Here is a 16854-nt window from a genome sequence, read left to right on the forward strand (position 1 = left end):
TAAAGCATGTAGAACTGCAAGGAGTTCCTTTTCATATACGCCTAGAGCTTGCTCAATAGGGTCAATCCTTCGCCTTTCATAGGCTATGGCGTGCCCTTCTTGATGCAAAACAGCTCCAAGTCAATCACCACAAGCGTCACATTGGACCTCAAATGGCTTTGAGAGATCCGACAGTGTAAGCACAGGTTGAGAGATAAGATTTTTTTTAAGCTCTTCGAAAGCATTGTTCTCCTTGGCAGACCATGTATACTTAATGTTTTTCTTTGTTAGGTCATGTAATGGTCCTGCGATTTGTGAGAACTCTTCTATGAAGCGTCTATAGTATGCACACATACCTATAAAGCTTCTTAGTTCATGAAGATTTCTTGGCTTAGGCCATCCTTTTATTACCTCTAACTTTGATGGATCCATTTGGATGCCAGCTTGAGAGATAACGTGACCTAAATACTGAATCTCTTGTAAGAAAAACTCTTTTTTCTTTTGATTAACATAAAGTTTATTCTCTCTTAGAACTTGAAATATTACCTGGAGGTGTTGCTTGTGTTCGTCTAGTGAATTAGAGTAGATGATAATATCATCAAACAACACTCAAGTGAAGGTTCGGCGAGGCCTGAATAACTTCTCCATCAAGCGGTTGAATGTGGCATTGGTCAAGCCAAAAGGCATGACAATGTATTCGTAATAAATACCAAACGTAGTTCGAAATGTGGTCTTTACAATGTCTTGATCAACTATCCTTATTTGATGGTGGCCACTTTTTAGGTCAATCCTACTGAAGTAGATGGACTCTTGTAGCTTATCAAATAGGTCTTCTACTTGTGGAATGGAAAACCTATTCTTGATAGTGATCCTATTTAGTGCTCTATAGTTGACATACATACAATATGTTCCATCTTTCCTTTGCACTAGTAACATAGGTGAGCAAAATGAAGATGAGCTAGGCCTAACCATGCCCTTCTCAACTGACTCAGGCACTTGTTGCATAATCTCCTCTTGTTGAGCTTGAGAAACTCTATAAGGAGGTTTATTAGGCGGTGAACTTCCTGGAAGAAGTTCAATTGCATGGTCATCATTCCCTCGTTTAGGAGGTAGTTCACAAGGGATGTCGTCGATAAAGACATCTTGATACCCCTTGAGAAAATTGGATAACTCTAATTCCTTCTGATTGTTTATATTTTCTTTTGCTAAAGCATTAGGTTCATTTTGAGAATCTTTAACAAAAATCATGTACACGGAAATAGAGCTCTTTATTGACTTATTGAAAGCTTGCGTATGTACAATGAGTATGGTCTTACCCATTTCCTTAGCATCTATGTACATATCTTTTTTCCTATACTTAAAGTAGATTTTCCTTTCAGGGAATTTAACATTGGCAGCCATGCGATCAAACCATGGTGCCCCTAGGATTACATCCTTGTGCTTGAGAGGAGAGATAAAGAAGTCTTCTTTGTCCACATAGCTTTGGCATGGAGCCTCAATTTCTCGATTAAAGGAGTGACTGAAGCTTCTTGACCTTTGAAAGCACCATTTGTGGGTAGGACATCTCCCATCTCATAGGCTTGTATGCCTAGCTTGGTGGCCAACTCTGTGGATATGAAATTGTGAGTAGAACCAGGGTCAAAGAGAATAAAAGCATCATGTTCTCTTACCTTTCCCCAAGCATGGCATAGAGGAGATCCTTTGTGGTGAGCTTCCTCTTCTTGGATTTTTACCAAGGTAGTTCTAGGAGGCTCATGGCAGGTGTTCTTTTGGGGACAAGCGCGGTACACATGCCCTTGCTCGCCGCACTTGAAACAACGGTTATCCTTGTGATAACGCTCAAGCTCTTCAGGAGAGAGTTTTTTTTTAACCTTTTTAAACTCCCTTCTCATTAACTATGTTGGAATTTCCCTTAGGAGACTTTTGGACATTGTCCTTACCCTTAGGCTCATTGGAATCCTTGTTTTTCGTGGGCTTAGAATTTCTCTTAACCCTGTTTGGAAATTGATTCAAGAAGCCACCATAGTATGGTGTATAACTGTGGATATGGTGCCTGGGCTTTGGGAGTTGACATACTCCACCATTTCTTTAGTTAAGCCCGCACAAAATTGTTGCTTTTGCTCTCCAAAATCCATCTTTTTGAAGACAGTGGCTTTGAGATGTAAGTCCCAAAACTTGTCTACATATTTGTGAATGGATTCGTAGGGAGAGAGCTTCAAGAGTCTCCATTTGGTGAGTTCTTTGTCTTTGGCATTGGTGGCCAAAAATTTCTTCATAATGGAAGCTCTTAAAGCTTTCCATGTTCGTGGAGCTTCACCATTGGCCCGTAGGCTAGACCACCATTGCTTGGTGGACTTTTGAAAGTGCATAGCTACATTGCATAGCTTAGAGGACTCCATGAAGTCCTCATCTTCAAACGCCGCATCGAATTGTTGGATAAAGGCCAAGACTTTGTTTGTAGCACCAAAGGTGCCATCGTAGGTAAGGAAAGAGATGCTATTCCCTCCCTCTTTGAAGTTCTTGAGCTTGGACGACCTCTTCCACGTGGCATAGGATTTCCTATGGCCTCTTCTTTTTGATGGTTCAAATGTTACACCATCACTTTCTTCAGAAGATGAAGAATTTGAGGAAGATGGAGAAGAGGGTGACCTCTTTCTCGCCTTTTTCTTGCCTTGATCTTCTTTGTCTGCATTATCACTTTCATAAGAGGAAGAGGATGAATAAGATGGAGAAGAGGGTGTCCTCTTTCTTGCCTTTTTCTTCTCTTGATTTTTTTCATCCCTCTTTGAATCATGGTGTGGAGAAGTGTGCGATGGTCTTCTCCGCCTAGGAGGTGATGGAGAGTGTTTAGCCCGCCGTCTTCATGGAGCCATCTCCGTCGAGGTGGCAGGAGACTTACTTCTTTCTCGTTCCTTTGGTGGGGGCTCTTGAGTTCTCCTTTGAGAAGGAGAAGCGTTATCAAGGAGAAAATTTTTGAGCCCTTTGTATGGATCCTCTTCTTCTTCCCGAATCGGAGAGAGGCCTCTTTTGGAAGTCTCACAAGGAGGATTCCTAGGTACTCTCTTGTCATGGTGGGGAGCTTGGAGAATCCCATGATCACGAAGCTACAGTTGCACTTCCCTTTGGAGGGATGTATTGCCCATGGCTTGTTGAAGCCTAGAAACAAGACAATTAACAAGCATAGGAGTATCATTAGTAGCCTGCTCGTTAGCAAAATCAAAGCTATCAACATTAATTTCACTCTCTTTACTATTGTCAGCCATTCCAACAACTTTTAGGTGTACTTTGGCACTTCAAGCCCTAGTTGCTACTCCTCTTTACCCCTTTAAAAAAAGCACTCAAGCTACTATACCCATGGCTCGAATACCATTCATTGCAAGGAATAGAAGAGGGTCGTTCAACACCAAAACAACACCGGCTCTTGTCAAGCTTCTAATAGTTCAATAGTGGTTAAGCCATAGGCAAGCCCCGTAGGAATCCACTATTAAGACCATAGCTCTCGATGGTGATGGCCCATTACCTGCCTCGAAGGCAAGCGCACTGCAAGGATGAAAAATCCCTATTCTACTTACCCATTTGCAATTAATAATAACAACCATTTATAGCTAGCTTGAGGACCTCCCTTCTTGAGCAAGAAAACATAAACCTTGTGCTCTAATACCAATGTAACATTTAATGGCCTAGTAACTTGTGTGTAGCGGAAAATGACATGAACATAGTGAGAATTTCATTAGAATAGCTTCCTAATGAGCATAACAAGAGTGCTTGGGTGGAGAGAGCAACAAAAATCATAACACCTAGTTAGATAGCATGAACAATACTTAAAAAGAGATAGAAATTAAGCTATTGACAACAGTTGAAGACCGGATTTACATGGAACCGGTCCCCCCTCCAAAAGGCTTTGCATTATCTTTCTATGTTTCATTTAATCAATAGTATTTCTGTAAAAATTCATGTGTTGTGCATACTCTTGACTTCAAGTGTTTATCAACACCACAATTGTATAAGATTTTCACTCTTTTTACAAACCATACATCAACAATTTATCTCATATTTTCCCACTTTAAGTGGAAAATTCCCAAATTACACAAATTTGGTCGGTTTGGAGATTCCCATAATGCGGGATTTTTACCAAAATACCTAATATGATCTTTAGCTTCAACTTATAAGCTACGTCGTTGATCTTTTTTGAAATCTAAAAAAGGACCATAATATGGCATACTGACTTTTTCCTTAACCTGACCTTTTCAAAGCGCAAAAGTACGTAATCACCAAGTGAAAATACAAGTTCAGAATGGTGACGATCAACATGTTTCTTTTTCTTAGCCTAAGTCTTCTCGAGAGAAACCTTTATTTACCTATATGTTTCATCCATGTCTTGCACATATTTGTCTGCCTCAAATATCTTGTCCTTATTTTGCAAATTGCGTGAGACTTTCTTTCCTCCTTCCACTATCTCAAATGGTGCTTTGCTAGTTGACGCATGCACAATGTTATTGTAAGAATATTAAACCAATGGAGATGGTGTTCCCAAGTTTCCTTGTGCTTTGACACATAACATTTGTGCAGATCTAGGACATTATAATTTGCCTCTTTTGACTGTCCATGTGTTTGTGGATGAAACAAAGATGATAACTTTAGCGTAGTACCCATGTTCTCAAACAAAGACTAATTCCAAAAAAGACTCATTATACATGGATCCCTGTCACTGACAATTGACCAAGGCATCCCGTGATACTTGCAGATATTTCTCATGAATATCTTGACCATGTGTTTCCAGGCTTTTATCTTCTTCCTAACAAGAATGAAATGGACCTGCTTACTAAACCTATGAATGATAGTCCAAATCCCATCATTGCATGTTTGCATTCTTGGAAGATCAAAGATAAAGTCCATCACTATGCTTTTAGATGGCCTATGTTGGTTTCTTTTGCCAGTCAAATTTGACGTTTTGGCATACTAAGCATGATCTTACAAATGTGTCAACATCTTGATGCAAAGCTTGCCAATAGAAGAATGCCTCAACCCCTTTCACCGTCGCATCAATTCCACAATGCCCAGCTTATGGTGGAGCATGACTTTCCATCAAAACCTTTGGTCGTAACTGTTTAGTAATGCAGAACTTTCCATGCATCATGAGAAAGTCATTCTTAAGCATATAGTGATCATGATGTTTCCCATCAACAAGATGATCATAGATCCTTGCAAAATCTAAATCTTCAGCATATTGTGTCTTCATTTTGTCGAGTTCTTAATAGTACAGAATTGACACTATTGAAATTTGGGGCTTTCGTGACATCGCATCAACCACCACTTTCTTTTTCCATTTTACATGCATAATATGAAAATGGAACATTGACAAGATGTTTGCCCATCGCATGTGTTTCTTAGACAGCTTCGTTTGTGTGAGAAAGTATCACAAGGTTTGGTGATCTGTTTGGATAACAAAATCAACCCCCAACAACTAGTGTTTCCAACTAGTGAGAGCATGAATTATTGCTAGAAATTCCTTCTCATAAAATTGCAAGTTCCTTTTGGTCTTCAAAATAATTCTGCTCTCATATGCACTACTCGGCCATTCTGCATGAGATTTTCACCAAGACTGTGGCCACATGCATCACACTGAACCATAAAAGGTTTTGAAAGATCTAGAAAAATGATTACATGATCTGAAGTTAGCTTTTCTTTCAAGTGTTTGAAAGCAGTAACTCCTTTTCCTTGTAGTGCATGGTGTGGAGAAGAAATCTCAACAAAATTTTGGATGAACCTCCTATAGTAGGAACATAAGCCTAGAAAGCTTTGAATGTCATGTGCATACTTTAAGTCTAGCCATGACCTAATTGCTTCCACTTTGGCAGGATCCATGCGTACCCCATCCTTTGAAACAATGTGCCCAAGGAAGTGAATCTCTTCCAAAAAGAATTCCATCTTCTTCGCATTAATGAGTAGCCTGTTCTTGCATTATAACTCATTGAAAATTGCGGCCAAGTGATCCCTATGCTCCTCTTTACGCTTTGAGTAGACAATCAGGTCATCAAAGAAGGTATCCACGAAGGTTCTATGTGGTCTAAATGAGAAGATGAGTTGCTCTTAGTCCTTGATATCTATGCGGGCATGAAGTCTCCAGTGGAAAGGAAGAGAAAGTAAAATTTCAAATTGACTTTGAAGACCAAGGTCTCCCAGCAAGCCTCTCCTTCCTCCCCAATGAAAACAAATAGAAGTTGGTGTAAATGGTGGCAAGTACACTTGTGCAAATCAAATCATGTGACTCATTTTATAAAAGCATCTCAAAAATCGCTTTCCATCCACACAACCATTGATCACTGATCTCTCTAGCATTGATCTTACAAAAAAAAAATCTTTAAGAGATGGATGAAGAAACTAAGGTAAACATTTCTTAACTTGGTCCATTGTCTATTGTTCCTTACATCAAGTGTTATTGTCATTTAAAATTCTTTGCATACGGCATACCATGTTGATAAGTTTGCAATGCATACTGGAGGTTCATGCAATGTGCCCATGGGTAGGGATAGCTTGCTTTGACACTACCTAAGTCACCTGGGGCCATCAATTCTTCAAGTTTCTCACATAGAGTTCTCCAAGAATGGGTCTATGACGTTGCTCAAGTGCAAAGCACTAAGTGCCATCTTGGCTGAAGATTCCCTCACCCTAAATGCTCACAAATGTATATTGGTGGACCGAGAGGAGGCATTGTATGCCTTTACAAGCAAGCACCCATTTCGGTCCTCTCCCACTATGCCTTAAGCCTGTTAAGGGGTGACAAACCCAGAGAAAATTGTAAAATCCCTTGGCATCAAGTCAGTCATTTGCCCCACACCCACAAATGTAATTTGAAGAAAAACTAATTGACCATGATATAATATCCAAATAAATACACAATAATTGTTTTTTAATCAATTTTTACCAATATTTTGTACTTAATTTTAGGTCAAAACTACCCTCTGGACGTCGTGGTGCAGAGGGCCTTTTTTGCACAGCTCGACCCCGCCGAGTGTTGCCGTGTGGTGCTGTGGTCGTCCCGCCACCTCTGTATGACTCCCCCATCGTCCGGTTTTGTAAAAAAATCATCGAGAGGTGCTTGGTCAAGGAGAGTTTAAACTAACAACTTAAGCGATTCAAATACTTAAAAAACACAATGTACAAAATAAAGTATTACAATTGCACGGAATGGTAGAAATTTGACTCTTTGATATTATATGAAAATATTACAAATCTCATCAAGAGAGAGTACATTGGATAAACTAATTATTATGAAGGAACCCTTCATTTTGTAAATTGATTGCTATAGCTAAATCCGTATTTTTCAGGGTTACGCGCTTAGCATGCACCATACATGAAACACCATCCCAAAACAGCTGCACCAAAATGTCCTCCATAGCATCTTGCACGACCAGTAAAGTTGCACGTTGTATGTGTAAAGTTGCACGTTGTATGTGTGTAACAGAATCACTCTATTTATCCATTATCTCTCTCATCACCCAAGAGAAGGCCGCTTTGAGTATGATTAGAGCAGTGCTCTTTTGATACTTTTGGATCTTCCAAAAAGCAGTTGTGCCTAGCTTCCATCTTTGCTTCTTTTGTGATGTTGGCGGTGGTGGAGGAGCCACCTGCCTGGCCCATTGAGGAGGATTATTTTTGTACTTTTTCCTCCTCTCCTCTTGGGCCTATTGTTCTTCGGGCATCACCTTGTCCTTCTTCCTCTTTGCACATTGCTTGGATCTTTGAGGAATACTTTAAGGCCTTAAGCTCCCAACCTTTCCTTGTTGGGTAGCCTGAGCTTATCCTCTCCCACCTTCCTCTCTGCCTCTGTTTGTGCTTGTAAATTTTCCAAGTGATCTCTCTCAGCCTCGTCTCTCTACCATTCCTCTTTCTCCCTCTAACTTCTTTGTTCTTCTTGCATTCTTTGTGCTTCCTTCTCAACTACCTGTTTCTTTTCCATCTCTTTCATTTTCTTCTTTCTCTTGGCCTCTCGTGCTTCAAAAATTGGGTTTCGTGGTATTACTTTGATTACCCTTTGTTTGTATCGTTGTCCAAATCTTTGCGGTGTCGTTTCACGATTCCTTGAGCAATAGGTCATGTGACAGCAGGGGAGGGCTCCGGATTTTGCAGTGGACCCCGATATTCCTCTTAGATTGCTCTTGTTTCTTATGTGGCTCTATGTAGAGATGAAATTGGTGAGGGATCTGGCAGAGGTGTGCGGTTGCCATGATTTAGTGGTGTGAGATCATTAAAAATATGTTGCATGGTGGTTTGATCATCTAGATTTGATGGTTGGGGAGGCTGTTGGAGGTCTGGAGCAGGTTGCAGTGTTGGGTTATCCACTTGTGGTTCAGAATGTGGATTTGAAGGTGTAGATTTTGCATGAGGTGCTTGTTGCAAATTTTAGTGGTGTGATTGTGGTGGTATAGATATGGGTAGTGGTCTGGTCATGTCAATCGCCCATGTGGTGCAAGATATGAGTGCTTGCTTACTTGTGCTCGAGAGGATCCTCTAGAATGTGCAAACATTAAATGAACTTCAAGTTGTGAGTTTTGACTTATACAGTGATTAAATTTGTAAAAAAAACTTAAAAACTCAATAATACTAATAAAAGCTGTAAAAATAATCAGAATAGATGAAACTTGACCCGTGGGACCACTGATTGGAGCGTCAACAAATCACTTGGAATTACAATGCATGTTTACAATAAAAGTGGTTAGTGTCATAAATTCATTAGTTTTCCACCAAATGCTTGTCAGTTTGTCTCCTTGTCTCCAACCATCATCAAAATTGATATTTTTCACTCAAAGCATGATGTGATTGTAATTGCCGCACGCTAACCACTTTCTCTATTTTGCATTTCAAACTTCTTTGCACTCTGGTATTCTTCCTCTCTCTCCCCGCTAAAACTCTGTAGAACCAATTGAACATCTCGTGTAGGGAATTGCTCTTTTTCCTTCCACCTCTATGCCGTGTATTTTTAAAATACACTGCTTTTGCTTGATAGTGTGAGCACTCCATTCCTTGGATACTGCAGATGCCCAATGAACTGTATGTGCGGAGAAAAAATGAAGTATATGCAAAAAGAATATTTTGAAAAACAATTAAAATTTAGTTCAAACACATTTGCACTGTGAAACTATTGATTACAAAATTTAAGGTGGATATCTCAGCACAGGCTAGATTTTCCTTTTCAAGGACAAAAAATATCATCTACAGATTGCCACACACGAGCACACTTAATTCCTAGGGTTGCTTCGTTATCTCTGTAGGTGCTAATGTCACACACTTTTTCTACATTGAAACTCATTGGGACTTTGGGAGTAAGAATAATATGAAAGTAAATGCCTAGCTTTACTACTACCCGTACATATTTTATTAGGATGATCTTGTGTACTTCCAAATGCCTTCTTGTCCTTTGATAACTCAACTGCACCCCCATGTAGACCAACACTTGATAGAATAGATTCCAGTTCTCTTATATACTTTTCTCTTATTTTTGCAGGCTCCATATTCCAAGCATAATTAATATGGAGCATAAGAAACTTGTCAAGAATTTGTAGGCGAACATGAAGGGTGCACACATGCACATTTATCAGTGGAATCAGTAGAATAGGATCCCAATTTGGATCGTCCATGTCTCGATTAGGGGGTACACTCTGGTTACAACTGAGAATACCTTGAAACCATTGTTATAGTGCTCTACCCATTGTTTGTGTAGTGGACACACCTTTCACAGAGTTGATTGTAACTTTTCCACCCTTACCCTTACTACCCTTTGACTTGCTGGGGCCTTTGCACCCTTGCCCTCAATTACCAATGAGACTTTATTGTGGCAGCAATATATGCATGGAAAGAGGGTCATTGCACCTTGCTTGCACCCTTGATAGACCATGTCACATAGTGAAAAGAGATTGTTTTCATTTCATAATTTACATCATTGTCTCGTGTCAACAACATATCTTGTTTGCACATGGAGCATTTTTTATGCACAAATATGGTTCCCTTGAGATTTTTGGCACTCAAGACATGGAGAAGTACCATTATAGAGCTAGGGGATATAGTTTAAAAATACTTGACATGGTGGTGGTATGGTACAACCTAATTATTTGGAAGACATGTTCAACTAGATCTTTTGCATGACATTTGCTCATCATAAGCTCACCATAGAGCGTGCATGACAATCTAAGATTGCAAGGGAAGTGAACAAATTGAGTCATCAAGAGCACAACAACAAGTGGTGAATGCTCATGAGAGGCAGGCACAAGAGCAGCAATCATGGAAATATCAAGCACAATAGGCACCACATCAAAGATTCAAGCAGTGCACCAAATGATAGAAATAAGAAGAAGAGGAATCATCATCCTCAAGTGAAAGGAAGCAACTACCATGCCAACAAGCGCAAGCAGGGGGGGTCTTGAGCTTCAGTGGTTCATACAAATAGTGAGTCAAAGACAGAGCCACCATGGCAACGTGCTGAGATCCCACACACACATCCGGTGCTAGTGACAAAAAAGACACTACCCTATGGGCAAGGAGATCTCCTACAACACAAGATTGGGAGACAACAAGAGAGGAGGACAATGAGGAACCAGAGGAGGTGGCACAACCAATGGTGAAGCATGTAAATTTCCGCAGATCTAATCTTTTTTAAGAAGCCCAATCACTCTCTCTTGCAAATGTGCAAGTGCCCTCAAAATAACCATCAATGTCGTTGCAAAATTACAAGGGTATTTGAAAAAATTTTGCACTACCGAAAGACAACCGAGCTGCTCATTCAACGAGCCCCCTTTTTTTGCACGATGAAGGAGGTTTTTAAAGTTATGAAAATCAATATAGAATGCTAGCAATAGCACTCGAGGAGATTGAAGCAGTTGTAGAGGCCCACATCATTTTTGTGCTAGAGGATACCAACCTCTATGTCATACATGCAAAGAGAGTGACTATACAACCAAAGGACATGCAACTTGCATGCCATTTGAGGTGAGATTTCGAGCACTAGTCAATGTAAAACTTATCTTTTTTGTATTACCCACCCTACTTCTATATCCAAACATTTTGTTCATGATAAAAGGATTGAAAGATTTGTATCTTCTCTGTCCATAATCATTATATTTATCCAAAATTGTCTAACTTTTAAGAGATGGGTTACTTTAGATAGTCAAATTGCTAATGATAGTCATCAAGTAATGAAAGGAATAGTGCATAATTGTCTAACTTTCAAGAGATAGGATTCATAATATCAAATTACCAAGGTTAGGGTTTTGAGGGAGGAAAGATTTAAGGAGGAAATTGAAAATATGATATAATAAATTTTTTCAAAGAGAAGCCAATAAATGCCCCCAAAAAGTGCAAGATTTGTCAGCAAGACCAGGAGGACCAATCAGAGTCTGACGACAATGCAAATTGATGGACAAGTATACATGTGGGTGATAGTCATGCTCCAATCATAAAATCAACAAAAAGTAATACTCACTAGCCACAGGGATCAATCAAAGTGGGATCCAAAAAACCAATATGTTCAAAGTAAAAAAAAATTGGGCCATAAATTGAGAATTTGGGTAAACTTAGTACATATAGATCCAAATTTGAAAAGATTTCACCAGTGTGCTAGGATAGGTTGTAGAAACGTGCCGACCAAGTTTTACCCCAGCATGTGACCAAATTGGAATATAGATCCAAATTTGAAAAGATTCCACCATTGTGCTAGAATAGGTTGTAGGAACACGCCCACCAAGTTTTACCCCAGAATGTGACCAAACTTGGATTGTGATCCATGTACCTTTTTCAAATCTCAAGATTAGAACCAAATCATCAGGCGCCACATGTCATTTAAAGCCTAGTCCTAAATTTTCAAGCCATTTGGACATCAAAACCATTGTGAAAATGCTAGAAATCTCTAAATTTGCTACAAATTTGCAAAATTTGGTTTAGGGTCCAAAAATGATCCAAATCACAAAATGTCTCATGCATAGAATTTCTTAGTCATGCTTAACCAAATGGTGAAGATAGCACTTCAAAATGTGTTCCAACATGGATCGTGATCCATGTACCTTTAACGCAAAATTGACCTAAACCAATTTTCTCTAGTGCTTGTAGTTGTCCTAGTCACACTGGTGAGGTTTTGTTAAATTTGAAACTATTTTGCTCAAGTTTGCATCATTCTGATAGTAGGATGTTGTGCAAAGAAGAGCTTAGAAGAAGTGGGAGGAAACATCGTATGAGATAATCAACATCTCATTGAATGAGAAAGCTCATGTTATGGATGAGGAGCTTGTACAAATACCAGCCAATACCTTTTTAGGAAAGTTCCAAGTGGCACATGGTACAAAAGTTAGAGCAACAATTTTCTTGAAATAGTTGTGGACGCTTAATCAAAAATTGAAAGTCCTAGATAATTCTAGATGCCTCAAACTTGATAGATATTTTAGACTACCTATGTGGGGGATGGATTTTCCAAAGGTCACACGAGCTTATGAGCACCATACAATACAACAAAGAAGCTACATTAACGGACAAGGATGGAGTTGTAGTAAGAGAAAAGATCACCAATGATATAATATACCAAGCTCTCCATTTTCCAGTAGGAATCCACAAACTTTTTCTAAATACCCAGGCCATAGATAATGACAAAGCCTTTATAAAGTAGCAAGGGTACAAGATCACATACAAGGGACTGATATGTTCATAAATAGAATTGATGTTAAAGTTGATTTCACAATATCTAAAGGCAGCTTGAACAATCAAGCAAGGGTAACCAATCTGACCAAACTTTGTAAGGGTCTCCTCATTCTTGAGGTCTGGTCCACCCACACAACACAATCTCTTCTTCTTCCCCTTCCTTGCATGCATGCACCATACCGTGCACACACTGCACTGTCCATTTTTTTAGTTGGATTTTATTTGTTGTGAGTTGAGAATTCCACACATGGTTTGCTATTGGGTGTGAGAGTGGTATTAGCGGTAGGTTTTCTCTTAGGTGGGAGATCATCTTTGATCTCGAGCAGGAGACATGTTTGTCTCACCCAAGCACACAAATTTTTGTCCTTGTATGTTGATATCTTCATGAGCATTAGCAAGAAACTTCTTGCAGAGATTTGATGGGGGATTTTATATTTGTGAGGTTTTGTTTTTGAGATTTTTGAATTGAAACATTATTTTTGAGGATTTTAATGCTCGTATTACACTAATGATATTTCAAGTATTAGTGTGGCATGAGCATTAGATTGCGCAATCCTTCAATCACCAAAAAATCAACTGTAGCATGCATGCATGTATTTGCTTGTGGGAATGTATGCTCATGCACATATCTTATTAGCCTGAAATGTAACTTTAAAAGAAGCACCATATCTAGTTACTTTTGATTGAACATCATATTTTGAAGAATACCAAACAACATACCTGTTATAGTTTTAAGATAACCTAGCAAATCAACTCAAGAAACTTCAAAACCAAACTAGATTCCAAGTAGCAATATGAAGAAGGATAGATGTTGATTACACAAAATACTAGATATAAATCACAACACATCGAACAAATATTGATGCGTGTTTGTTTTAAGAATAAAAAGCCATGGTATGAGTGTTGATATCAACATTGGTATTGTATCATCGGTATGAATGTCATTATATTAATCATTTAAATATGCGGTGATATGACCGTTGACATATCCGTTTAAAAAGGCGGCGTAAAAGGATACAATTTTGGTGCTGATTTGTGCACTCATACCGACGCTCGTTACAAGGCTTTTTTCGACGCTGAATTTGAGGGGTATTACGATGCCTCTTTAAATACCTGTACCGGTGCCAAAACCTGCAAAAAAAAAAAGGGCAGAGAGGGAAGGGAGCTGATGCTTCATGTACTGTAGCACCAGGAGCCAACTCTCTCTGCCCAAAGGAAGAGTGCAAATGCAATCACACTCCACCTACATTTTGACATTGAAGAGCGAGAGGTACATTCTGTACAAATGAGCAAAATTATAAGCATAACTATACGGAAAAATCAAAATCTTAAACATGAAAAGTGTCCAAAAGCATAACCTTAATGTCGACTCCGAAACCATAGGCACGACGACATGAATATTTTTTAACCATAACTCAAACATGACTTGAAAATTGTAAGTATAATGCTATGAACATTTTCAACCAAGAATTGTACCATGATTTGAAAACCATATTTATAACAACAATAAGATTCTCAAACCATAAATGTAGCATGATTCAATAACTGTTACCATATTCACAACATAATTGCAAAACCATAACCATAACCTGATTTCCATACCATAACTATAACACGATTGCCAAATCATATTTGCAAAACCATAACCATGCTTACCATACTATAACCATAACATCCTCCATATATGTATTTTTTTGTAGTTATGGTCATGTTGATGACCATATTCATTGTAAACATGTACAATTTTACGTTTATGTTTATGGTTTTTCATTCTGTTTACAATTATGATTATGGTATGGCAATCATGTTATGGTTATGGTATGGCAATTAGGTTATGGTTATGGTTTTGCAATTATGGTATCAAAATCATGTTATGGTTATGGTATGGCAAGCATGTTATGGTTATGGTTTTGCAAATATGGTTTGGTAATCACGTTATGGTTATGATTATGTTTTTGGTTTTGCAATTATGGTATGGCAATCATGCCACCCTCATGGTAATGCCTCCTTGTTGATGGCCTCTCCCTCCTCCTGAAGTTGCATCAAAAGAGCCACAAGTCCAAGCTTGTACCCATACTTCTCCTCTTGGCTTGTTAGAGGGTGCTTCACGGCAACTTCCTGCAAAATAAACAATTAACCATAAGAAAAATATTCAGATAACATATACATATCCACAAATTTAAATCGTATGTATAATACTTACAAACTCATGCCAAAGAGTTTCGTAGCCCCCACTCCCAAGATGTGACGCTCCAGCAGAGTCCAAACGTGCTCTAGATGCATCTCTCTACTTCTAAAATCTTTGAGGATTCTCCTATGTCTCTTGTGTAGTACTCGTCCACTCCTCTACATCCAACCATGCCGGCTTTGGATTGCTGGCCTTGTAGCTCTCCCTCGCCTCTGACCAATGGTGTGACATTGTGGCAATCTCCACCCTCAAGATCCAGTCATTCAAGACTAGATCGTATCCCTCTATCGGCATGTACTCTCTCTGAATGGCCTCAATGATGTAAGTCTTTCTTTTATCATCCTGATCATCCCAAATCTCCATCATAGAGTGGCCAAACTAAACTATACAAAGCTACCAAATCCTCTATTGCATGGCCTTTCTGACCCTATCCATGACAACAAATCCATCCCTAGTCTTGTACACCTTGCTAGGATCATGCTCATGTGATCTCCAAGGTGTACGTGGTGTGCCAATCAGTGAAAGATCTATTGAAGAGAGTGTTGGACAATATTTTGATGGTGTGGACTAGGGATTTCATTCACGTATTCATGTGAAGTGCGAAGTGGTAATAACTCATGGTATTAACACTCCATGAGACTGTTAATAACATCAAATTCATAAGCACCTGCTAGAATCGGCCCTTCCTATTAGCTCGGTGGGTGTTTTGTCTAGCACGGTGGGGCCCGGTGGGCAAGCTATCATGCCCGATGAGCTCAGCTATATCCTCCTCTTGCTCCCCATTTCTAGAGGTGGATATATAAACGATGTCCCATCCTTGCATCCGCCCATTTTGGCACACTTGTTGGCTTATCTGAGGTGTTGTTTTTCATTTAGGTAGCTATGATTCCTATATTTTTTAAATCACAAACAATTACAACTTACTTCCCCTTGGGTGTCTATCTGCCTGGAAATAGGTTTGGGTAGGGAGCATCCTTGCGGAGGGTTTAGGTGGTGCAAGTTCTTGGGACTCGTTTCTATGGCTGGAATGGAGTGCTCCTTATCACTACACCTACATATTGTTTTGTTCTGTATAGTTACCTCCCTTGGGTGTTTATCTGCGTAGAAATAGGTTTGGATAGGAAGCATCCTTGTGAAGGGGTTAGGTGGCTTTAGTGCTTGGAACTCATTTCTATAGCTGGAATGGAGCGCTCCTTATCACTACACTGACGTACTTGTCTGTCACATTTAGTTACCTCCCCTGGGTGTCTATCCACCTAAAAATAGGTTTGGGTAGTGAGCATCCTCGTAAAGGGTTTAGATGGTGCAAATGTTTGGAGATCATTTCTATGGTTGGAATGGAGCGCTTCTTATCACTGCATTGACATAGTTGTTTGTTATGTTTAGTTACTTTCCCCGGGTGTCTATCTCTCTAGAAACAGGTTTGGATAGGGAGCATCCTTGTGAAGGTTTAGATGGTGCAAGTGCCTGGGGCTCATTTCTATGGTTGGAATGGAGTTCTCCTGATCACTACACCAGCATACTTGTCTACCCATTTCTATTGGTGAGATGAAATTTTCACTTCTTTTTGCTTTATGTTTATATGTATATTATTTTACTTTATTATACGATTGTTGAATTAAATACTGTTTTTCAAAAACCTAATATTTTTACAATTGTATGAATGTATAGGTGGCTTGTGAACTTGTCATGGATGCCAATGCTTGCTCTCAAAACATCAATGTAGATACTTCTAATTGCCCATCAACTAGTGGTGAAGTATCAAACAATGGAGCTTCCAATAAAGGGAAGCGCAAGGCCATTGGTGATAAGGTGCCAGGGCCTGAGTGGTAGTTTGTTGAGAACATAAGATCATTTATAGATTGGCATTGCAAACTATGTGTCAAAGAAAAATCAGGAGGTGCACCTCGTATTAGGGAACACTTCCATGGAACAGGGAATGGAAAAACTAATAGGTCTATTGGAGGCAGATGTAATGGTGTAGGTCATGAGAGTGCTACAAAACG

Source organism: Adiantum capillus-veneris, chromosome 4 (assembly GCF_014529385.1).
Source record: "Adiantum capillus-veneris isolate H3 chromosome 4, ASM1452938v2, whole genome shotgun sequence".
NCBI lineage: Eukaryota > Viridiplantae > Streptophyta > Polypodiopsida > Polypodiales > Pteridaceae > Adiantum > Adiantum capillus-veneris.